Raw genomic sequence first — 25,820 nt, forward strand, 5'->3', positions numbered from 1 at the left:
GAAATGTCAGGGAGTCTAATAATCGGTAAATTAGGGGGCCATGTTGAATTTTAGTCCCATGTGAAGTAAAGAAATTCCTTTCTTTCCACAGTCTCCCAAAGTTGTGAGCCACCCCAAAGGCATACTGACTGTCAGTGTAGATATTAACCGTTATTCCTTTGCTTAACTCACAGGTTCTAGTGAGGGCCATTAATTCTGCAGCCTGAGCAGAGCACTGCGGAATCTGAGCTTTTTCTACTACTTGCTCCAATGTCGTGAGGGCGTAGGTGGCTGATGTGTTACCATCTGGCCCTCTGAGACATGATCCGTCCACATACAGTGTACCTTCTGGGTCTGCTATTGAGGTATCCTGTAAGTCAACCCGTCCCTTCGTCTCCTCCTCTGTCCTCAATATACAGTCATGTGGATGTAAACAGGCATCCTGAGTATCCAGTGGGAGTAAGGTGGCGGGATTCAGTGCAGTGGATCTCTTGATATTAATGTGGCTGGAAAAGAGTGTCAATTCATATCCTGTGAGTCATGCGGTAGTGAGGTACTGTTTCTTGGTGTTATTAAGGAGGGTTTCCACAAAATGGGGAACCATCAGAGTCAAGGGGGAGTTCATGACTATCCCCGCACTCTGACGGACCATGAGTGCGGCCACAGCTGTCATCCGCAGGCATCCTGGGACAGCCCTCGCAACAGGATCTAAGGTTGGTGAAAAATAGGCACATGGCCGATGGTGACCTCCCAATATCTGGGTCAAGACAGCGCATGCACAGCCGTCTGTCTCATGTTGAAAAATATTTTGTTTTTGTTATAATCAGAAGTACCGAGGACTGGAGCAGTGCACAGAGCTCTTTTTAAATCCTGGAAGGCCTGCGTATGCTTTCTAGTCCATGGAAAGGAACTGTCGGATATGTCTTTAGTGGTGAGGGCAAGAAGAGGTTTGACCATGACGGAAAAATTGATAATCCACTGTCTGCAGTATGAGGTTAGACCTATGAAGGCTCGCACCTGCTTTTGTGTCCGTGGGGCCGCCATAGCATTGATAACGGCTACACGATCCGCGGTGAGCTGCCTTCCCTCCTTCGAGAGGAGATGACCTAAATAGGTCACCTTCTCTTGACAAAACTGAAGCTTTTTTAAAGTGACCTAGTGGTTATGGAGGGCAAGGTGGCGTAACAGACAGAGCGTAACCTCTTTACATGTCGGGGCGGAATTTGCAGTAATGAGGAGGTCATCAGCATACTGCAGCAGTGTGGAATTATCAGAGAGTTCCAAGGAATCTAGTTGACTTTTGAGAGCTTGACTATAGATACAGTGGCTCTCGGTGAAGCCTTGAGGGGCGCGGCAAAATCTAAAGCGACGTCCACCAAGGCAGAAACCGAAACAATGTCTGCTGTCAGGATGTATAGGAATACTGAAAACTGCATTCTTCAGGTCTATGACAGAAAAGTGCGTAGCTTCAGAAGGGACCATCGTCAAGAGGGCTGTAATGTCGGGGACAACAGTAAAGACTGCAACTCTGATGGGAGGGGACCGGACAGATGCATATAGGAGGCTGCGGTGGGGGAAATTGTTAGGGCTACACCTTGGGGACTACATGATATGGTCTCATACAGAGCTTTCAGTAAATCCAGGCCTAATAAGTTTTCACTGCAACCTGTAGTGAGGACTAAGGTAGCGTCAACATGTGCGGGGCCAATATCAGGAAGGAGGGGTTCAGAGACAGGGCTGGTCACGGGTGTTCCTGCAAAACCCATGAAGACATTCATGTTGCCAGAAAGGGGTGCCTCCAGGACTGACAGACCTGCAATAGAAGACCTGGTGGTCCCAGTATCCAGAAGAAAATTCTGATTGTTCCCCACAACTGACATTTGAACATACGGGCCCCTTTGATCCACTGGAATTTGCACTCTAGTAATACCCCTTTCCTGGCTGTCCTATTCTTGATAGAACTCTGTCTCATCAACTTCATCATAATCATCATTGTAATAATAAGTGCGTGTTGCTTCGTATCCATCAAACCTATTGGCCGGGTGTTGCCGGACCGGGGCGCCATCCCTGGATCTATGCTCTTTGTCCTGCGGACGGGGCGGGCCATGGTCCTAGTTGGCCTCCCCTCCCTAGGAGCACGAGGCCGAGTCTTCCCTGTTCAGATGTTTTCAGCTAATACGGGACACTCATCTATCCAATAGCCATACCCTTTATAATAAGCACACTGATCTGTATGGAGGGCTCCCGTGCGTTGAGGTACTGAGGGGGTAGACTGGCGAGCCCTCGGTGGTCTGAAATTCCCGTGGGCATCGGGACCCCGGGTAGGGTAAGCCTGCTGTAGAAGTACCTTAGTCTTCAGATCCCTAGCCCTCTTACTTTCCTTTTCTCTATCTTCATTATCCCTATTCTCGTGATAATGTGCCATAGCCAAGATACCAGTCATAGTCTGGGCAGACCATGTACTCTCAAACTTCTTGAGCGGAAATCTCAGGAAGCAAGTTGCTGACAAACTTATCGATAAATACTGGGCTAGAGACTGGGATCCAGGGGTCCATGCCACTATGTCCCTTGTATTCTGTTTCAAAACGGGTAAAGAAGTCAGCCACACTTTAATCTTTTCACTGCATACAGGCATTTATCTTATCCCAGTTAATGACTGTTTCTGGCAAAAATGTTTTCATAAGCGTTATTATTTTACCGGGCAAAGTCAGGATGGCAGCTTGTGGCTTAGTCCCTCCTGCCCTTGTGTCTTCCTAGCTTCCAGATTAGCCTATTTACCTCCCAGCTCTACTTCATGGTCAGTATGTCAAATTTTATCCAAAATTTCAGTAGGAACGACCGTACCAAAGAGCTAGTCGATGTCTTCAAGAATAAGTGTACCAGCAGATATTATCTGCCTAATTCTTTGTAAAAGGCAGCCAGATTTTTTCGAGGATCTGGTAACTGCCCTTTTAACTGCATTACCTCTGACCTTTTCCAAAGGACATGAACCCATAGCCTATGCCAGTGGGTTTCAACAGGCCCTCGGCCATTATTTTGGGCATCGGTGAGTGCGTTAACAAAGACAGGGGCCACCTCTCTCATTGGTATAGCTGTCTCTAGAGTGGGTTTGGGAAAGGCAGTCATATCACGGTAAGCTATCAAAACAGACATAGCGCCAAACATCCCCTCTCCCTGCACATCGCCTCTTTTTATTTATGACCTGAGGTCCACTAATCTGGTGGGTATCTGCATAAATGAATTCTCGAATCTCTGCATAACCAAGGTTCACATGTATTCAGCCCAGGTGGTCTGTTCCATAATCGTCTACTGGGAAAAGGTACACCATATTTCTTTAAATGGATAAATATTCCCGCTATTTATCCATCATTCACACTGTTGCTTTTGCAGGTCATCTTCTCGAAGGGACGAAAAGCTGACTGCAGAGCGCAAGGAAGCCAGTCAGGGGGAATTCAATAATCTATATAAATCCTGCTTAACCGTAGACCACGGGGAAGAAGGGAAGGAGCAGGAAGGGGTAAAGCTGCAGGGATTGGGCGGATGGGGACTCGTTGTCATTCCCGTGGCAAGGACAGGGGTAGTGTGCGAAGTTGGTGTCATAGGCGCCAAAATAGCGGAGGGTCGGTGTGATGGTGGAACAGTAGGAGGGGCAGTGGGGGCAAAAATGTGCAGCACGGCTGGTGCAGCTGCATGTGGGGCAGGGGGTGTCAGCGCAGGGTACATGGGGGCATAAGCAGGAGGACTTTCCAACATGGTATCTCTTCACGGGCCGGGTAGCACTTCTGCACCAGCGCCCTATGTTCCCTATCAGCTATCTCTACAGATTTTTTCATTTGGTCCAGTAAGTGCTTACTAGCATGGTCAGCCATTGACATCCGCTCCCTTTCTAGTGCCTTTTCATTCTTTGCTCTCTGCTCAATTTCCTTCCTCCACAACCTGACAGACTCAAACATTGAAGGACGAATCTTCAGTTTTAATAGCCGTTCCTCTAGATTTCCCAGAACTTGCGGGTCAAAAGACCCATAAGGCGGCCATTGTAATTCTAAGTTACTTTGTTTAGTGTATTTGGTCCAAAAAGGGGAAAACATTATAGCAGAAGGACCATGTTTAGTATACATGGTGTGACCAGTGGTCCCCTCTGGAGGAAGCGGACAGGCCGCCTCCAGCTGGGAGTCCTGCGCACACATACAACAACATAATTTCTTAAACTTACTACTGGCCGGCATGCTTGTAAACAGATAACAGACAACAGCGGGTTTAAAAAAACTCACCTCGCTGGCTTGGCTTTTGCAAAAGTCAATAACAGCAAAATTACACAGACTCTGTGGGTGATCAGCCCACCCTTACCTGACAGGGGTAGTTCTCTTCTGCAGACATAGGGCTGTGTCCTGTTCCAGAAATCATTTGTTAGGGGACCCCAGCGAGGACGCGGTCATGTGGCCCAAACCGGGCGGGGAGGAACAGCGGGCGAGTCGTTCTGCTACCGGACTGCAAGAATCCCTCGGGTAGGGTACCTCCATCAGAGTCTCTCCGTGCACCTCCTCACATCCACCGGGCCTGACCTTCGTGCTCGTGGGGACCCTGTTCAGGCGCCATTGGAAGAACCGTTTATACCCACTTAATGGGTCTCGGCGGCGGGGGAACCGCCCAAGTCTTCCATACCCTCCTTAAATAGAAAAAAGGAGAAACAGGAGCCTTCGTCTGCAGGAGGAACCAAGTTTTATTCAAATAGCCCGGGATATGGCACAGAGTCCCAAGCTCGTGGGATACAAGACAGAGGAGGCTGCTGCTTCACTCCGCAGCTTACTGGCCTTATATACACATTTCCCACCTTAAGAAACTAGTTTGGGTGGGGGCCTGGCACCGCCGAGTCAGAATGCAGTTACGCCATTCTTTGTTCAGGCAGGACGGTGCTGCAACAGATGGTACAAAAGATTATGGACAGGTCTTGCAAAACAGGATATGTACGTGAGAGAACAGACAGATCTTGAACTGCAGGATAGGTCAAAGAAACAAGTTCTGGGACAGTGGTGTGACCAAGACTTGCGAAACAGGGTGGGTGTGTGCAGGAGATCAGTCCGAGGCTGGTGAAGCCAATTCTTTGTTCTCTTTTTCGAAATTGGCTCAACCACAAGAAGCAGGAAGGGCAGGGTGGTTGTGACAGTTTAGAATTTCTTCAGACATCAGCAGAAATAACCATGAGGGTCGTGCAGAGGTGTTTGACATGAAATGGCAATGCATAAATAATGGAGTCCTGACACAAAATAAATGCCGACAAGAAGGACACTTTTCCTCACATCTTCCGCGTACGTTATCAGAACATAAGCCCGTACTGCTCCGGTGGGCCATACCCAACACGCGCCCACCGGCCTCCAGCTGGAAGCTGCCCCCCATTACCTGCTGGACACACCTTTCAGGGCGGAGATCCGTGAGGAAATCTCACAATTCTTTGCATCAAATGAGGGATCGGTAGACTCATCTTCTACACTGTGGGAGGCCTTCAAGGTGGTGATAAGAGGAGCATGCATCTCCAAACAATCAGGGGTGCTAAAGTCACTTTTCCAGACCCTGTCTAATCTAGAGAAAGAAATACAACAATATGAACAACAATATCACAAGACAGGTGACCCCAAACATCTTGCTGCAATAAGGACTAATAATACATCATTTGAAGACATTGCTGAAGTGGAAACTAGGGACTTGGGTGTGCATTCTCATGAACAACGATATAGAGAAGGGGACAGACCCGGTAAAACACTAGCAAATACAATTAAACAATTGACCCCCTCCGCGTACATAAGCGAGCTGCAAGGGGATGATTCCCAAATCATAGTTAGACAAGCAGCTATACATACACTAAATTCTACTCCGTGCTATATACTACTAAGCAAGACACAATTCATCCAGACTTGAACTCATATCTTGAGTCCATAGCATTACTATGGTTAAGTAATGGGCATAGGAATATCTTGACGAGCCATTCACGACTGAAGACATCACCCAGGTTTTGAAGAGTTTGGCCAGTTGGAAAGCCCCCGGGGATAATGTCTCGCCTGTACTTGACGGGAGAGCCCTTCGGCGTGTTTGTGAAAAGTTTCTGGTGTAGAACAATTGCGCCATACTCGCAGAAATTGCCCATAACACTCGCAATCAATTTCTAAGATTTACAGTTGAAACGAGCAAAGAAAGGATCTCCTTTCTAGACCTTTCTATTTTTGTAACTACAACTGGTCTAGAAACTGAACTGTATAGAAAAACAATGGCCAGAAATTCATTGGTATTGTACGAAAGTCAACACCCTAAAGCCCTAAGGGACAATTTGCCTTATGGGCAATTTCTGCGAGTACGGCGCAATTGTTCTACACCAGAAACTTTTCACAAACACGCCGAAGGGCTCTCCCATCAATTACAGGCGAGACATTATCCGAAAAAACTGATTAAACGTTCGTGGAAAAGGGCGTCCAATAACCATCGTGAGGCACTGTTGGAGGCTCCAACAGAAAAACCACCACTCGATCGGCTGACACTGGTGACCACGTTCAATACTAAATCTAATCAGTTTCAACGCATTGTGAGACATCATTGGAAAATTCTTAATTTCGGCAATGATAAGATTGAACAACCTCTTTTTGCATTCAAAAGGTCTAGCAATTTGAGGGATCATTTGATACACACTCGCCCAAGAGACACTCGCAAAAGAGCGATAGGGACACTCTGGGATTCAGTAGTAGTGACCGGACATCATCCATGTGGTAACTGCTCTGTTTGTCCACAGACTTCTAAGGTCACCCAAATAGAGTTAGGAACAGATCGCCCATGGGTCCTGAGAAACTTCTCGAACTGCAATAGCTCACAAGTGATCTATTTGTTCACTTGTCCTTGTCGAGAGCAATATGTGGGGATGACCACTAGAAAAGTGAGGACGAGGATGCTGGAACACAAGAGTGCATTTAGATGCAAAAAAAGCATTTCAAAACTCACGAAACATTTCATTGAGCAAAACCATAGCGAAACAGCTTTCACATGGACAGTCCTCGAGAAACCTTTTATACCATCACACATCGTGGACATTTCGAAATATCTGTTTGTCAAATAACAAAAATTGATTTTTAGATTGTCCTCAGACTCCAGGGGTCTAAATGATGAAATCCCTTGGACTATGCTGTGACTTATTTACTACTTTAACTAATGTCTTGATATGAATACTGGTTCTTCACATAGCGCCATTCATAATTCATACTGGGATTACTTGCTTATGATTCATGGATTATCTTGGCACCCCTGTTTTAGACACTACAACCTTCAGAGAATGCAAGACCACTAGATTGCGCACATAATTGAACATGTCAAACTAAACGCATGAGAGACTCTTGCAACGTTTCTTGTGCTGCAAATAATTCCATGTCTGCTGAATAGAGACTGTTCCAAAATAATGTTATCTATGAAAGACTCGTATACCATCCCATTATTATTCCCTATCTTTGGGAGAGAGCTATGTGGCACAATAACAATTTACTATTACAGTTCTTTTACCATACTGCAAATAGACCACAGACGCAATCACATGGACCATATACACGAGCTAATACCTTATTTCGCTCATAACAATAAACATAATGGCCTGATTCAAACACTTGGCACATAGGGTATATATACCTCCCTTCAAACTTTCTAAAATTTTCCTTTCCTTGAATAGACGGGGGACTGAACCATAAACACATCTACGTGGTAAATATATTGACCATATAAAACAAGCTAATACCACATATCGCTCTGAATATTAAAGGTAATGGCCTGATTAATACACTTGGCACTTATGTTATATACACCTCCCTTTACATTTTCTTTGTCAATCGTAATAGGGGATCGAACTCGTGGCCCCAAATACAAAGAACTACAACTCCCTCCGTTTTTGTAGTCCTTTACGCTCTCGCGATAGACTTAGTGAGACTATGATAATCAGAACTTTTTTGTAAACTCGGGTCTTCGAATTATTCAATTTAATATAAGGCATAATCTTTAAGCAGTAGACACCCAATAGCCAGATTAACATAATAGATATTCACATCTATTTAAATTCAACCCAAAAGTGACATACAGTTGGATTGAACTCTTGTCTTCCCTAGACGAGAGAACTACAACTCCCTTGGCCGCATCGCTGTTCTGTAGTTAATTCCGTTCCCGCGATACCACGCCCGAGATCAATAGCGAGATCCTGTTATGTCGAAATGATTCCTTTCGGCGGCCGTGTTCTAAGACTTTTCTGACAAATACCAGGTACAATTATAACAAGAATGGCGGGAGAGGAATGGAGGGCCCATGTGGGCTCATACCACTCGAACTTGTCCTGGAGTGGCTTAGGGCCCTGATCATGCACTGCTTTGAACACGGTGCATAAGGACTTAAATAAAATCCTCTGAGGTACTGGGAGCCAGTGTAAGTCTGCTAATACTTGTGTTGTTGAAGATCGATGGGCTCGTGAGAGTGCTAACTTAGCTGCTGCCGCCTGGATACTCTGTAGCCTACAACCCTGGCAGGAATCTCCGTTCCACACATAAGCTTCTTCTTTCTGTGCCGCGTGTTAGGAAAACAAGATGGGGAGGCAAGGCCTTTTCTAATCTGGCCCCCAAATGGTGGAATGCTCTCCCTTTGGAAGTAAGGTCCCGCCCCACTCTGGAAGCTTTTAGATCTGCTCTGAAGACCCACCTTTTCACACGTGCATACCTGTAGTGGTGCTCTGCAAACTTTCTGATCTGTTTTTGATAGGCGCCTTGACACCTTCGGGTTTAGTTTGCGCAATACAAATTGCAAATAAATAAATAAATAAATAGCCTGGCAATCAGATATCTGGGTAATTCCAGTAACAAGGCATTACAGTAGTCCAGGCGACTAAGAATGGTACTCCGGACTACAGTTGTTCTTGCCTGTACAGGTAGGAGAGGCAGCAGCTTCCGAAGACCTCGCATTAGAGTGAAGCAACTGCCCACCAGTTTGTTAACGTGGGTCTCCAGATTTAAATTTTCATTAAAACTGACCCCCAGATTCCGCACCGTATTCACTGGTGTCAGTGGACCATCCGAGGATAAGGGCCAGAAGTCTGCTGGCAGGCTTCTGGCAATTCTCCCCACCTTGCATTGTAGGATCTCCGTTTTTCCACTGTCAAACTGGAGCGAATTTCCCTTCGACCATTCGTGCATACAGGCATGAAAGCTATCTAATGAACCTGCCTGAGCACCATTGAGGGAAATCATAAGCTGTGTGTCATCAGCGTAGATAATCACGCTGATGTTATGAGCTTTAATGATTCCCAACAGGGGTTGCATGTAAGCATTAAACAAGATGGGATTGATGGATGATCCCTGCGGAACCCCATGCAAAACTTTGGCAAATTCAGATTGGTACGGAGGGAGTGCCACTGCCTGCCATCTTTCGGACAAATAGGATTGCAGCCAATTAACCGCCATCCCTTTCACTCCAAAGGTCTCCAGCCTTGTCAGCAGAATGTCATGGTTCACCGTATCGAACGCGGCGGACAGGTCCAGCATAATTAGAATTGCTGACTCGCCCCTGTCCGCTCGCATTCGTAGGCTGTCCAATACCATCACAAGAGCTGACTCAGTCCCATGGGCCGGTCTAAACCCAAACTGTTCCTCCTCTAGAATGTTATCTGTCTCTAGGAAGAGGGACAGGGACCTGCTAACCAGGTGTTCCGTGATCTTAATCGGGTAGGGCAGAAGCAAAATTGGTCGATTGTTCTTGTAGCAACCTTGGTCGAGGGTGGGTTTCTTCAGAAGTGGTGTAGTAACAGCCTGCTTCCATTTAGCCGGTAGAGTGCCTGTACTAATGGATTGACCACATAGCTGTCGAAGAATAGGAAATAATTCTGACCCAAATTCCTTCATAATTTTGTGGGGCAGAGGATCCAATGGTGACCCAGAGGAGATTCCGAGGGCCACTTGGGCAAACTCCTTCTCGGAAGGAATTGCAAAATTGTCCAGGGAGACCCTGGGGGCGGGGGGAATACTTGGCAATTCCCTCTTCACCCTCACTTTTTCTCCCTGTGCTCTGATGTGGTGATATGAGAGGAGGTGGATCTTCCAAACTCTCCAATATTTTATTTATTTTATCCTGGAAAAAGAAAGCATTGGGCATATTGCTGCACGCAAACACACTATTTATCTCCAAACTTTAAACTACGCCTATTGCACTTTAAATATTTAAATATTTACACCAGTTTTATCGCACACCCGTGCATCTGCACAAACTCAATCTTAGAACCGACTCCTGCTGCTGGAAATGTTAGAGAGAAGCAGCCACATTCCTGCACATTGCATGTAGTTGCCCGGGGGTATCTGATTTTTGGACCAATTTTTATTATTAAGGAAGTCACTAGCTATCCCTTGAATCCATCTCCAATGGTGGCACAGCTTGGTTACATGGAGGAGATACCACCCACGGCTCGTAGGCTTATAGCCATGATGTTATTATTGGCAAAGAGGCGTATAGCAATCTACTAGGGGCCCCTAGACGCCCGCAAATTACAGAATGGGTGACAGATGTAATTTATTGCCAAGAACAGCTCACACACTATTGGGAACTCATTCCCATGTCCTCCCGCCCGAAAGGCATTTGGGAGCCATTTGCTACTTGGCTTAGAGCGAGGAACTCAGAGGCTGAAAGTGTAGCGCACCACTCACCAGGGACTGATAGTCCAGATTTGGGTATTGTGGGTGTCGGTCAAACATTTCAGCTGTGTCTCCTGACATTCAACAGTGTTATAAATATATGATGTGATGTACTGTCATTATAATGTATAGCTGCTTGCCGTGTTGGCATAGCGTATTGTGACCATTGATGTACCGATTCTGTTGCATGTCTGTCTGTGAACAACCAAAAAGAAAAATATAAAAAGAAAAAGAAAAAGAAAAGTGTAGTAATTAAAATTCTGTACTTTTATATAGACGTAATTAACATTGATTTTAATTAAATATATAAGTATATACTAATACTATTAGTATTATTGTCATTTTTCAAATATAGTTTGTAATTTTCATTGAGTAATTTTTAAAAAAATGTAATTAGTCATTTATAATTTACTAGCTGGACTTTGGGTTAGTAGGAGAATATGGTTGGAAGTTAAATACATTTTAAATAATTTTTGTAATGTTAAGTGATATAAAGTTAATTACATATTTTATTGGTTATTATGTAAATGTTAAAAATATGTAATTGTTCCCTCATTTATTTGGGTTTATTTCTGGATTTTTTGTTTATATTTTGCATGGTATAATTAGTCATGTAAAATGTAGTATTGTATTGTACGGTGTGTAGGGGAATAGGGTGAGAAATTACTTAAATGAAAATAGTTTTCTTTATTTTTTAAGTTATTTAAATATTTAATTTATAAATCATTATATCATTATTTACTTCATTAATTGATATGCAAAATAGTTGTTTTACTTAGGCTTAGGGGCCCATTACGATGACGGTCGGAGTTTCCTCCGACAGACACGTGGCAGAAACAGGACCGACCGACCTTCAGTTGGCGGTCCCGCCCTTCTAATTATGATACGATCGCACATGGTATGGTCACATTCTCCCATTTTACTATGGGAGCTTGAGGAATGGCTGTAAACTGGCCATAACACAAGCCCCTATAGATAAATGGGAGATTGAGTTATGCCCTGCACCCAGTGGCAGGCTCCTTTAGGTGTCTGCCCCGTGACAGGTGTCTGCCACTGGGTGCCTTCGGCCTACAACTGGAGGCAGAAGGGGAAAGTGGGCCCTGATAAGGGCTCCCAAACAGGCTTTCCATGTCGGAAAGGCTGGCTTGGAAACCGAGCTGTAAACCTTGCATTGTAATCCAGATGACGTAAACCTCCATCCATATGGATTACGGGCGGGTACCGACTGGCTGACAGGCTCCTTGAGCCCATCAGAAGCCAGCCAGAATGACTGGCAGATTTCAATTCTGACCGGCTGTATCATAATCAGCCGGCCAGAATTGAAACCAACAATGTTGGCTGTAAAGCCTCCGACTAAGGTCAAGGGCTTTATGACCAACATCGTAATGAGCCCCCATGTAAGAAATAATTGGTAATATTCATCAACAAATGCATATTATATTTATCATTTATTATTTTCATGTTTCTTTTTATATATTTTATTTGAATTTTATTATTTAATTATTTATATTTCAATTTATCTTTTTGTGTTAGTGTTTTTTTCAGTAGTTGCAAGAAAAGTGAATTTTATGTATGTTTATTTTAATATTTCATTTATTTGATATATTTATAATACATTTTGCATCTTATTTAAATTTATACAAAATGTATTTTTTTGTTTAAATATGGTTAATCATTTTATGTTTTTAGATATTTAAGTATGTTTTTTAATGACTGTGTAGGATTGGTATATGTAACCTTTCTGAAGTCCAACACTTTCCCTACAGTTGCACAGATTGGAGTGGGAATTGTAAATCTAGTCCATCCAATTCCAATGCTTTTCTTATTGTTGCTTAGTTAGAGTGGGGATGGTAAATTTAACCCTTTCAAAGTCCAACGCTTTCCTTTCTGTTGCTTAGGGGGTCATTAGGATGAAGAGGGAACTTAGTCCGCCCGCCATCCTATCGGATAATGGGACCGCCCGCCAAAAGGGCGGGGGTCCCGTTTGGCCCGTGGCGGGCGCATCCTGCATTTTTAACATTGTCGCCACAATGCTAAAAATGCATGTATGCATTTGCATACACAAAGCGTCAGGCACCGCGCGGTGCCTGCCGCATTGCGTATGCAAATGCAGGGGGGTACCCCCCATGTGCACCCCCCACCTCTCCTTCACCATGTGGGCCCACAGAGGGCCCCCGAAGTGAAGACCGCCTGCCTTTGCCACCACGGAAAGGCATCTGTTTTGACCCAATGTAATATAGCTGGCGGTGTCTGATAGACCCCGCCACCATATTAAACCATTTCCGCCCTGGTCGGAAGGCGACCGGGCCCGAAAAGTGGCGGACGGTCTTTCCGTCCGCCCGGTCCCCCCGCCATAGTAATATGGCAGTGGGGAAATGGGTGGCGGGCGGGTAAGGATGTCTGGCGGATTGCCACCGCCCGCATGACGGTGTCGATCCGCCAGACATCCTAATGGGCCCCTTAGTATGGAGTGAGAGTATCAAATCTAACCCCTTTGAAGTCCAATGCTTTTCCTTCTGTTGTATATTGGGTGGGACTAGTAAATCTACTTCCTCTGAAGTCCAACACTTTCCCAGGTTTGCTTACATTGCAGTGGGAATAGTAAATATAACCCCTTCAAAATTCACCAATTTTCCTACTTTTACTTATGGTGGAACGGGAACAGTAAATTTGACTGGTCAGAAGTTCAATGCAGTCCCTACTGTTGCTTAGACTGAAGTGGAAATAGTAAACGGAACCCTCTCTGAAATCTAGCACATCCCATCCTGTTACTTAGATTGAAGTGGGAGTAGCAAATCCGGCCTGTCCAAGTCCAACACTTTCACTACTGTTGCTTAGACTGGAGTTCAAAGAGTAACTCTACTGTTGGCCAGATCAGAGTGGGGATAGTAATTCCATCCCTTCTGAAGTCCAATACTTTCCATACTGTTGTTTAGATTGGACTGGAATAGTAAATGTAGCCTCTATGAAGTCCACATTTTTTCCTTGTGTTGCTTAAATAAGAGTGCGAATATTAAGTCTAACTCTCCGAAATCCAAACCTTTCTGCACTGCTGCTCAGACTAGAGTCTGAAGTCCAATATTTTCATTGAGTTTGATTATGTTGAGTAGGAGTAGTAAATATAATACCTTTCAAGTATAGCACTTTCCATACTTTTATTTTAATTGGAGTTTGCCAATCTATTTTTGCTGTTTCTTTTACTTGCTTTTCTATGTTTTAAATTATATAACCTTTTATGTTTATTATTGCTCAGATAAATCTATTTTCATTTGAAATTTATATTTTTATCGTTTTATTTATCTACCTAATTGTTATAGGTTTTTAATATGTTTTCTACAAATATTTTCATCAATGTTAATATTATTCAAGTACCTACAAATGATTGTGCTACTTAAACAAAAGTGCAGTTCAAACTTAACTCCATTAAAATATATAGAAATTTATAAATAAAAATCTCCACCTATAACCACTTAAATAAAGTGATAATCATTTATTTATTTATTTATTTATTTTTTGCATTTCTAGAGCGCTCTGTTACCCGGAGGTGTCCTAGCGCTAACAAATTAAGACTGGTGTTAGTGGGAGGTGATTTAATTGGTAAAGAGCCAAGTCTTCAGTGCCTTTCTAAAGGATAAAAGATTGGACAGTTGTCTGATGTGGAGGGGAAGCCCATTCCAGGCTACTGCTGCTCCTAGGGAAAAACTCCTGCCTCCCCATCTAGCTCTCTTAACTCTGGGGACTGATACAAGTGCCTGCTGACCAGATCTAAGAGATCTTGCCGGTTTGTACCAGCAGAAGAGTTCCTTCATGCATCAGGGGCCCAGATCGTGGAGTGCTTTGAATACCACACAGAGTGACTTGAAAGTGATTCGTTTCCGCACTGGCAGCCAGTGAAGTTTTGCCAGATCTTGTGCCACGGAAGCGAACTTGGGAGTATCTGTTATCAGGCGTGCGGCCGCATTCTGTAATGTTTGAAGTTTATTTAGTATGCCAACTTGGGCATTCAGCATAAGGCTATTACAATAGTCTAGCCGGGATAGCACTAGACCGGTAACCACTGTTTTTCTGTGGTCTTGCTCCAAGAAAGGTAGCACTTTCCTAATAGTTTTGAGAGCAAAGTGGGTGGATGATACCAGGGCATTAATCTGAGGCTTAAATGACAGTAGATCGTCCATCAGAATGCCAAGATTTTTCACTTTTGTCACAGGGGTGGGCAGGGTTCCCATTTCTTCAGGCCACCATCTCGGAGACCAGAAGTTGTCTTTGGCGCCAAAGAGCAACACCTCTGTCTTCGAGCAATTTAATTTGAGACAGTTTTGGGCCATCCAAACACCCACTTCGCGCATACAACCTTTGAACCTATCCGCAGTGCTGTCTCTGTCCCCTGGCATCAAAGACACCACTATCTGCGTATCGTCCGCATAGGCTGTGAGGTTAAAGCCAAATGTTCGAATTATCGGGGCCAGCGTGGAAACGTAAACATTAAAAAGGGTAGGACTCAAGGACGAGCCCTGAGGTACTCCACAGGGAAGTGTGAAGGGGCATGATTCAAAATCTCCCCGTGTCACTACCTGAGTCCTGTTGGAAAGGAAGGTCTGTAAGATCTTCAGCGCCTTACCTTGGACTCCGCAGGCCCTCAACCGGTCCACCAACAATATGTGGTGGACCGTATCGAAGGCCGCAGAGAGGTCCAGCAGGATCAGGGCAGCTCTACCTCCTCCATCCAGCACTCTTCTAATATCTTCCACTGATTTAATTAGAGCAGATTCCGTGCTGTGTTCAGCACGGAAGCCATGTTGGCTGGGGTCTAGATGTTCTCCAGTTCTCAGGAAGGTGCTTAGTTGGGTATTTAAAAAACCTTCAATAATTTTGGCTGGAAGAGGCAGTCTTGCTATGGGCCGATAATTGTTTAGGTCGTCTATGTCCAGATTGTTTTTTTTTAGGAGGGGCAAAATGGAGGCACATTTCCATTTTGCCGGGAATTCCCCTCCATCCAGCATAAGATTGAGGAGGGGAGTGAGTCCGGCTGCAATGGGGCCTGGGACTAATTTGGTAATGGAGGCCGGGCAGGGATCGTGAGGGGAGCCGGATTTTATCTTCTGGAGTCGGCTCATGACCTCTTCCTCACTAATTTGGGGGAAAAATTATCATTTTTCTGGGCTGGTGTCTGAGTCCTCTATGTTAGTGGGGAGTTCCCCAAGATCTTTTATTTGATTATCTAAGGGAGAGAAGATGTTTTCAACTTTTTCGCGAAAAAAGGTAGCCAGTTTCTCACAGAGAAGGAGACTGGGGGGTACCTCTATGGTATTGGGGACTGCCAAAGTGGATATTGTTCGAAAAAGCTCTTTTGGGGCGTTGCTGGCTTCTTTGACCTTCTTCGTAAAAAAAGCTTGCTTGGCCTGCTGGATCTTATCTTTGTACGCTCTTTGTTCAGTGTTTAGAATTTTTTTATCAGACTCACTAAAAGTTGTTCGCCAGATTTTTTCTTTTTTTTTGCACCCAATTTTGAGGTCCCTGATCTCTTTTGAGAACCAGGGAGCGGAAGGGATCGCCTGAGTAGGGAGAAAGGTTTTAGGGGGGGCAAGCTGTGTACATGCAGCCTCCAGCCATCTCGTGTAGGCCTGAGTTGCTTGTTCCGTATTTCCTGAGAATGGTTCCAGAGTGGATTTTAGAACACATTCCAGATCTTCATTTTTTATGCCATTCCATTTCCTAATCTGTCGTGGGGTGGGACTAAATCTAGCCGGTCTTCCCAGTGGGGCTAGGGCCAGATTAAAATAGATAGTTGAATGGTCCGACCAGGATAAGGGCTGGATTGAGAGTACATTAAGGGTCGGGTGATTCGAAAAGATACCGTCCAAGGTATGTCCTGCCTTGTGGGTGGGACCTCTGACCAGTTGCCTCAGATCCAGCCCTTGGAGCAGGTCTGTTAGATCAGATGTATCTGAGTCCGAACCGCATTCAAGGTGGAAATTAAAATCGCCCAGTACTGTAAATGTTTGGGTGGTGGCGATAGTTTCCATTATTTCACCTAGAGCTAGAAAAAAAGGTGCTTTCGGCCCGGGCGGTCTATAAAACAAGCAGCCTCTAAAAGTTTGATGGTCAGACAGGGTGAAATTAAAGAGAAGAGACTCATCTGGACCTACAGCTCCCTGATGGATGTACCCTCTAAATGAGTGGTGGTAAATGATGGCTAAGCCACCACCTTTCTTTTTCTCTCTATTTTGTGTGTGACAGATGTAGTTAGGTGGGGTGGTGTTGACAATGTCAGGGCCAGAGGCGGCATCGGTCCAGGACTCTGTGATGAAAGCTATCATCACTCCAGAGTCCTGGATTAAATCCGCTATTTCAGTACTATGTTTGACCAGGGATCTGGCATTGAGTAAAAGACACTTCACCGGAGCATGACTTTTCCTAGGAGGCTTTTCTTTGTTGTCCCTAGGGGGCACAACCGGATCCCAGGTTAGTCTTGGCAAAGTCTGCGAGCAATTGGGGCATATGCCACATATCTTCCCTATGTTGGGCCCCATTTTCAGAATAGTGCAGCCAGCTGAGTTAGGTTTACAACTCCAAGTTCTAAGGGTGATACTGGAGTAGATAAGCCTCGAGGATGGGTTGGCGTCGAGCGGGACAGAGGTTCCGGCCCTAGGCACGGGTCCGGCGCGGACGGGCGCAGACGGGCTTGCCTTTGGCGAGCCTTTGGCGCGCCTTCGGCGCGCCCGCTGCGCCCGTCCGCTGCGCTCCCTATGTCGGTGTGCCATTTTATACATGTGGGGGCGGGAGGGGTAGAGCACTAGTCTGCTCGCCCAGCTCCTCAAGCAAGATGGCGGGACCCACGGAGGCTTAAGCTCCGGTTTGAGCCCCCTATGGGATACAGTGCAAAAACGCTAATATTTTTAAAAACAGTTCATAATTCACAATAAGACACAATAAGGAGTTTAAAAGCAGGTTAAAAACTCTCAATGCAATGTAAATTACGCTATGGTCCCGGCTTCCGCCTCAGGACCGTACCTTTCCACACACACACTCTTGAATCAGTGGGGGTGCTGGTACCATCCGGGTTTTTAAGCACGTGGGGGCGGGAGGGGCAGAGCACTAGTCCGCTCGCCCAGCTCCTCAAGCAAGATGGCGGGACCCACGGAGGCTTAAGCTCCGGTTCGAGCCCCCTATGGGATACAGTGCAAAAACGCTAATATTTTTAAAAACAGTTCATAATTCACAATAAGACACAATAAGGAGTTTAAAAGCAGGTTAAAAACTCTCAATGCAATGTAAATTATGCTATGGTCCCGGCTTCCGCCTCAGGACCGTACCTTTCCACACACACACTCTTGAATCATCGATAGTGAACAACAATAAATCCTAATACATGCCCATAAGTTACACTTTAACCCAGAACTTAGTGAACCACAGATCGCAGAAACCAGCAAAACTATGATACAAACTACATGGCTGCCTTTTACCTTTGGTAAACACGGCCATTAGCCAATCTCAAATTCACTTCTCAGCCCCATGTAATGTTGTGAACATACCACAGTATAACGGGGCACAATATATAAGATTTTTTTTTTTTATTTAGAAGTTTAGTACTACTGCCACTATTTACAGATACTACACCACTCCACTTTACATCTTATCTACTATACACCACTATACTGTTCGCTAATCCACTATAGGCCACTCCACTGTACTCCACCCCACTGCATTCTAGGCCACTACCAAAACTGAACATATACACATCATAATGTATATTCCTGCCACATGACATTTACATTCATTCACACACTTTCATACTATGTCTGTTTCAATTAATGCACTCCACTCCACGCCACTCCACTGTATGACACCTCACTTTACACCACTCCACTCCACTCTACGCTATTCCACTCTGCACCATTCCACTTTATGTCTGTCTATTTATACACCACTACACTGTATGCTAATCCACTGTATGCCACTCCACTGTACAACACCTCACTCCACTCTAGGCCACTCCACCCTATACCACTCAATGATAATATACCATACACCTCTGCATTCATGTATGTGGGAGTATTATTTCCCTATTTTTCTCACAGTTCTGTACTTATCACTGTGCGAAGAGCTGGCTTTTTAAAAAAAAAAAATGTTTTGCAGAGTTTTATATAGCGCGAACTAGACCCGAACCGAATCAGGTATCAGAGCGCTTTACACATTTTCCAGTTACGTTACATGAGGACACACTTTCATTTTAGGCACGGGGAGATTAAGTGATGTGCCCAGAATCACAGGAGGTTTTGGCGTCGTTACCGAGACTCGAACCCAGTTCCTCCAGGTCCGAGGTCGAGCGCCCTAGCCGTTAGGCCAACTCCTCTCCTCTTGTTCTTCTTGCTGCAAATGTGTAAATCTAAAATCATTTAAATTGATTATAAAAAAAAATACCATACAACACTCTTTTCTATTACGCTCCAGTCTATGCCACTTCACTGTGCACCTCTGCAGTGTTCAGTATTCCACTGTATACGACTCCTCTCTATGACATCACACTCTATGCTACTCTATGCCTTTCCAATCTGTGCCACTTCATGGTACATCACTACACTCTACGCTATTCTTCCACTGGACGCCAGTCCACTTAACTGCACTCCACTATACTCAACTGCAGTATACCCCACTCCACTCTGCCTCAATCCACTGTATGATATTATTATGTGCAACACTACATTGTTCGCCAGCCCACTGTACGTCACTACACTCTATTCTTCTACAGTCTAAGCTTTTCCACTGTAGGACCATGTACTGTACGCTACTCCACTATATGCCACTCAAATGTACATCACTAGACTTAATGCTGCTAAATTCAACACTATGCCATTGAACGGCACTCCACTCTATGCTACTCGACCATACTTAACTGTCGTCTACGCTATTCTGCTCTTCCCCACTTCAGTGTATGCTATTCCGCTGTACGCCAATCCACTGTATGCCTACACGGTGATCCTGTCGCAATTGGGCTGTCGGAGCCCGCCGACTCGTTGCTGGGCCCGTTGCCCGTAGCGGTGTCAGTGAAGCGCTCATCAGACCGCCATCGTAATGAGGCCCATAATTAATAATCAATTATATATTTATTTTACAGTAACAGTAAACAATTATTTAATATAAAAATTAAATTAGTTATAATGTACTTAACAGCCCACTATTATAGTATTAATTACTAACACAAAGGTAAAAAATAAAATATACGTTAAAGTTAACAAATTAAGCTTAAATAAAATAATAATTAAACAATATACATACTTAATAAAATTAAATTAATTACAAGTTAACTTCCCACCCTATTCCTCTACAAACCCCAAACCCTGCTACTTCCGAATAAATAATTAATTAAACATAATAAAGCATTCTACATTTTAAACCTTAGATGTTCTGTTCCACACACCTTTTGCACTTTATTCATGTCACATGATATTTTTTGTTTGATGTTTGTGTCATTTACCTAGCAGGTTTTAAGATACAGTAGGACTACCATGCTGAGATTGCCTTGAGCAAAGTGAAGCCAGAGAGACTCCTAAATTAGCTTGCCATTGCATTTCAGTGCTGTGATGTGGAGACATAGACTGAAAAGAAACTCTAAACTGTGATGATTGGTACTTGATATGGCTAATTGTTTCATTATTTAATAGCATGTTAAAAAGGGAAAAACTTGCTTAACTGCCTGGCCTTAGAGTCAACCTAGGTGATCCGACTTCAGACAAAACTCTTGCAAAAAGGAGGTTCTGAAAAACAGCAAAAAGAAAAAAAGAGACAAGACTGCTCTGTGATTAGCACACTCACATAACAGACCACATCCTCCTGCTCTTAAAAAAACCATGAGGTGGACTTTAGATGACAGTAAAATTGACCTTTATCTGGACATCAAAAATACAGTGCATACCAAAGCTGAGCATTCATTTATAGACCGGGCGTCCTCGTACCTTTCCCAGGTCAGGCCTTCGAATAAGCCCGCAGACTCTAGAAACATCCTTGCTCCAATGGCCTGCAGGGTAGAAGAAGAAGAAACAGTACTGACCAGCAAGGAATCATGGACCCTATTAACAAAAGTAATCTGAGACAAAATCCTAACTTTATGACTTTCGGTATTCTCAGAAAGCATTTAGGAGTACTAAAGTTAGGATTTCTAACTTTACAATTTATGGTATTCACAGAAGGCATTTAGGAGTACTAAAGTTAGGATTCCAAACGTTATGACTTTCAGTATTCACAGAAGGCATTTGGGAGTACAAAAGTTAACTTTACTAATCATAAACGGAGAAAAATCCTAACTTTACAACTTTCGGTATTCACAGAAGGTATTTAGGAGTACTAAAGTTACGGTTCCTAAGTTTACTACTCCTAAATGCCTTTTGTGAATACCAAAAGTCATGAAGTTAGGATTTTTCTCTGTTTAGGAGTTGTAAAGTTAGGAATCCTAACTTTAGTACTCCTAAATGCCTTCTGTGAATACCAAAAGTCGTAAAGTTAGGATTTTTCTCTGTTTAGGAGTAGTAAAGTTAGGAATCCTAACTTTAGTACTCCTAAATGCCTTCTGTGAATACCAAAAGTCGTAAAGTTAGGATTTTTCTCTGTTTAGGAGTAGTAAAGTTAGGAATCCTAACTTTAGTACTCCTAAATGTCTTCTGTGAATACTGAAAGTCATAAAGTTATGAATCCTAACTTTAGTACTCCTAAATGTCTTCTGTGAATACCATGAATTGTAAAGTTAGGATTTTTCTCTGTTTAGGAGTAGTAACGTTAGAAATCCTACCTTTAGTACTCCTAAATGCCTTCTGAGAATACAGAAAGTCGTAAAGTTAGGACTTTGTATCAGAGCACTTTTGTGAATCGAGTCCATGAGTCATTAGTGATTTCTGTGAATACCAAAAATCACAAGTGCCTTCTGTGAATACCAGAAGTAGTACGTTTAGGATTTGGTCTCAGATTAGTTCCATGAATCAACCGCCAAGTCACTAACTGAAATCAATGTCATCCTGTGGCCCATTGGAATTAAGTTTTGCCTGCTGGACATACTAGAAGGAGGAGGGAGGAATGGAAAGGAATGCCATCCTGGCCAATCAACTCTGCTATCATTTTTGGCATCAGGTTATGACGAAGAGGCGTTTAAGGCAGCAGAAAAAATGAGGAAAAAATACAAAGTACTAGGAGGTGCAAAAGAAGTTGCATGATTACATCAATACTTATGAAGCTGTTCCTCAGTATGAGATGTTGCATATTTGAATATGAGCTAGACCTAGGAACAAACTACAAAATACATATATTTGGTGAATGGTTGGAATACCTGAACTGATCCCAACCACTGGTATTATCACCGGGCTGTATTCTAGTCCATTGTTTTTACCCACCATACCTTTCTAGACAGAGCCCCCCCCCCCTTATACAAATCAGTACTGACCCAGATCCACATGCAAACAGTATATTCCAAACTGGCAGGCAGGGTTCCCTCTAGAATGGAACACAAGCAACCCCTACACTGGTTTCAGCCTATTTCAGTAGGGTTCAGCTTGAGTCTCTTGGTGCAGTGAACATAGGATCCATGTCTGGCACACATGGCACACTTGGGGTGTCAAAAATAAAAACAAGCAAGGTGGTGAATGGAATGCCTGAATTACTATCAGCCACTGTTGATCGCTCAGGGTAGCATTCTGGTCCATTAATCACTTGAGCATTTAGCATATGATACTGTTTATGGCATTTGATTGTGGCAGCTCTGCACATGACAACATATTAGCATATGCAAATGCATGTTTCTGAAATGGATTCATGCCAATTTGCTGCATTCTATCAAATGAATGCAGACAGACTCAATGCACATTTGTCCACTACCCCTTGTTGATGCCAGTTCAAGCTATCCCATCTTTTTCTACTAACCACTGCTCTGCCAGACCGAACCTATAAACTTACAAATGATGGAACAAGATGGGGAGAGATGCATCCAAAGGGACATTTGTGTCATTCCACATTTACTTGTTCCTCATTTTGCTGCAGTAAGCCTAACACTTTTTGCTATCATTGCAGTCTTTAAGTACCCCCTTATCTCTTCACATTCAGCTCTTTTGCAATGATTTATATGCTCAACAGACACTTCATAGATTAATGGAATAAGAGCTTACCTGCATAGTCTTTTTCCTGCACCTTCCTTCATATCTTTTTAAAATTGCACCTACAGGTGGAATTACACCAAAACACATCTTTCAAACTAATGGCTGATGTACAAAGCCATTCAGTGGTTGCAAACCTTGCAATTTGCAAAATCTCATGGCCAGCAACCACAAAGGGCCCAATTACAACTGTAACAGTGCAAGTGCAGTGGGGCCATGCCGCTGCCCTGCTCCCACACCACCAATGCCGTGTGAGCACTGCCGGCCAGATTAAAAGTTTTCCTGTGTTTGGCAGGCGATTCTTTGGCGGTCCCTTTGAAAGTGAGCACTGCACTGGGAGTGCCAAAGGCAGTTCAAAAGTGCAGAGTCCATGCTGTGCAAGAATTGGGGTGCATGCACACAGGGAGATACAGCATGTGCCCTCCTGCATGCACCCTGTGCACTGAGCCAAGTGAAGGCCCTGTAGGGCCCCCTTCTTTCCCACCTCCAGAAGTTTCATGGAGTAAGAAACCCCATTAGAGCCCGCTGGCAGTGAGGAAAGTTGTAATATGCTTGGTGGTGCTGCAGCACACCACCAAGCATATTGCGACCCTCAGACCTCCATGCCACCACCACAGATTTCTGTACCCTGGCAGTTGCAGCAGTGCCATGGCAGTCCGACCGCCAAGTTGTAATCTGACAGACGGACCACTAGTGCAGCAGTGGCCGGACTGCCACCGCTGCACCACCATGAGTTTGGCGATCCTCGGACCAGTGCCAGATGCACACCTTTGAACCTTAGTACAAGGGTGTATGTATGATGTCTAGCATACAATTTGTTTGGGAAGGGTACATAATACAATTCTTAGACGACTATTAAACGTTTTTTAATTTTTATGTGTCCTGTACAATTGAACACACATGAAATGCTGGAAATATTGGAGCATTAAAAGCATTTAACCTTAATATTGCAAATGTCAAAAGTGTTATTTCTGTATTCAAAACCCTGTGCACTTTTTGTAGAAAAAGGTTTTGCATGAAAAAGGATATTTTTGCATGGGAAAACACATATACTACCCAAGGAACACCTCTCTGATGATAAGGAATGCTAGGTGAAGCTCTGCATTATTTGTGGTAACTATCCAGCGCAAAACAAGTTTTGCACTAGAAATTATGGGGCAGATTTATGAAGGCCTTGCGCCGCCGGTGCGTCACTTTTAACATGGGAAAAAGTGACGCACCGGCGGCGCAAGGCCTTCATAAATCTGCCCCTATATTTCAACTAAATATTTTACATTGATTTGCGCCACTTTTGTAACTTAAAACCCAGTGCAAAATGTTAGTAAATATACCCCTATGTGCCTATATTTGTAGCACAGACTGAAAGTTACAATCACAGTAACATATTGCTTGCGAAATCCACGTCTACCCTGCAGATGCTAGTTTTGAATCCATGGCAGGCCAACTCGGACTTTCACCTTTTTGGGTGATCAAAATTTGTATATTTGAGTATGGTAATAGTTCAATAAAAGTTGTTCCTTAAATAGGTGAGTAGAACTCATGTGTTTCTGTTAACTCACAACCTTTCCTCCAGACCTCACCCACTCCACTCTTTAAAAATAAAGAAATGCATCTGTCAATGTTTAACTAAATGCATTTTTAAGAAGAAAAAAGGAAGTCTAAACCAAAGAAATTGTCAAACTGACATCTGAAACGAGGGCCATCTGAGTAATTAGGATGCAACCACACAGGGTGCTGTCGCAAACTCCCATTTTTCAATTGGAGCTTGTGCAGCGGCCCGAAACTGTCCACAGCAAAAGCTCCCATTGACAAATTGAAGTTTTAAAACATCCCTGCAATGTCACGGTGCAGGAGGGCTACTTGCGTAGGATCAGGGGATAAGGGGGCCCTGCTAGGGGCCCCCAATGTCATTTTCCAACAGCCTTTCCATGTCAGAGAGGCCGACATGGAAAGGCTGTCGGAAACAAGACATCATAATTCCGACAGCAGAAGCGCCATCCGTAAGGGATTATGGGCCAGATGCATCAAGCATCCATTTTGCGATTCCTTATTAGCGAAAAATAAGGAATCGCTAATAAGGAATAGCAAAATGGAATGCATCAAGCAATCACTACAAAAATAGCGATTCCTTAGAATTCCTTAATTGCGACTCACAAATTGGGAGTCGCAATTAATGAATACCTCCCCATTCATTCCTATGGGCCTACAGGCCCATAGGAATGTATTGGAGATTGCATGAGCAATTAGCGAGTACCAGTAGGTACTCGCAAACTGCTCATGCAATTTCAAGGGTGCAAGGGTGTCAAAATGACACCCTGTTGCACCCCTGATTTTGATCTATGCACATATGTTGCGCAAACACATGCCCTATGGGCATGTGTGTGCGCAACATGAAACTTTGAAATATGCACAAAAGTGCATTTTTTAAAGTTTTTGCAAATTACCATGAAGTTGTACTTCGTGGTAATTTGCGTGCCCTATTAGCGAATTCGCTATTTTTGAAACTTTCATGCATTGCATTTAAGGAATCTCAATTTGAGATTCCTTAAATGCAAACAATCGCAATTTAGCGAATTCTCTATTTGCGATTTTTGCATTTGGGATGATGCATCCCAAATGCAAAAATACCGGTCGCAAAGGGGCAGATTCTGAGAATCTGCCCCTTTGCGACCGGTTTTTTGCTTGATGCATCTGGCCCTATGAGGCCTTTCCGACCAACCAATGGGCAGATTGTGTCAGTCACACCCTCCGACTGCTGCCTCCGACCGCACGCATCATAATGCATCAGTCGGACCGCAGCAGTTAACGCGGTTTAGACCGCAACCAACAAGCACTCGGTTGCGGTCTGAATCTCATTGTAATCAGGATCTTAATTGTAAAATATTTACTAACTCATGTGATTGAGGCCATGAATTTACATCTTGGTCTATAAATCGAGTGATGAATCTCCATTGTGCAGGACTGCAACTTAACCTCAGCCTCCTACTCATCCTCTTTGAATTAATCTTGGTTTAAGAGAATC

The sequence above is a fragment of the Lissotriton helveticus genome, chromosome 7, assembly GCF_964261635.1.
Source record: "Lissotriton helveticus chromosome 7, aLisHel1.1, whole genome shotgun sequence".
Taxonomy (NCBI): Eukaryota; Metazoa; Chordata; class Amphibia; order Caudata; family Salamandridae; genus Lissotriton; species Lissotriton helveticus.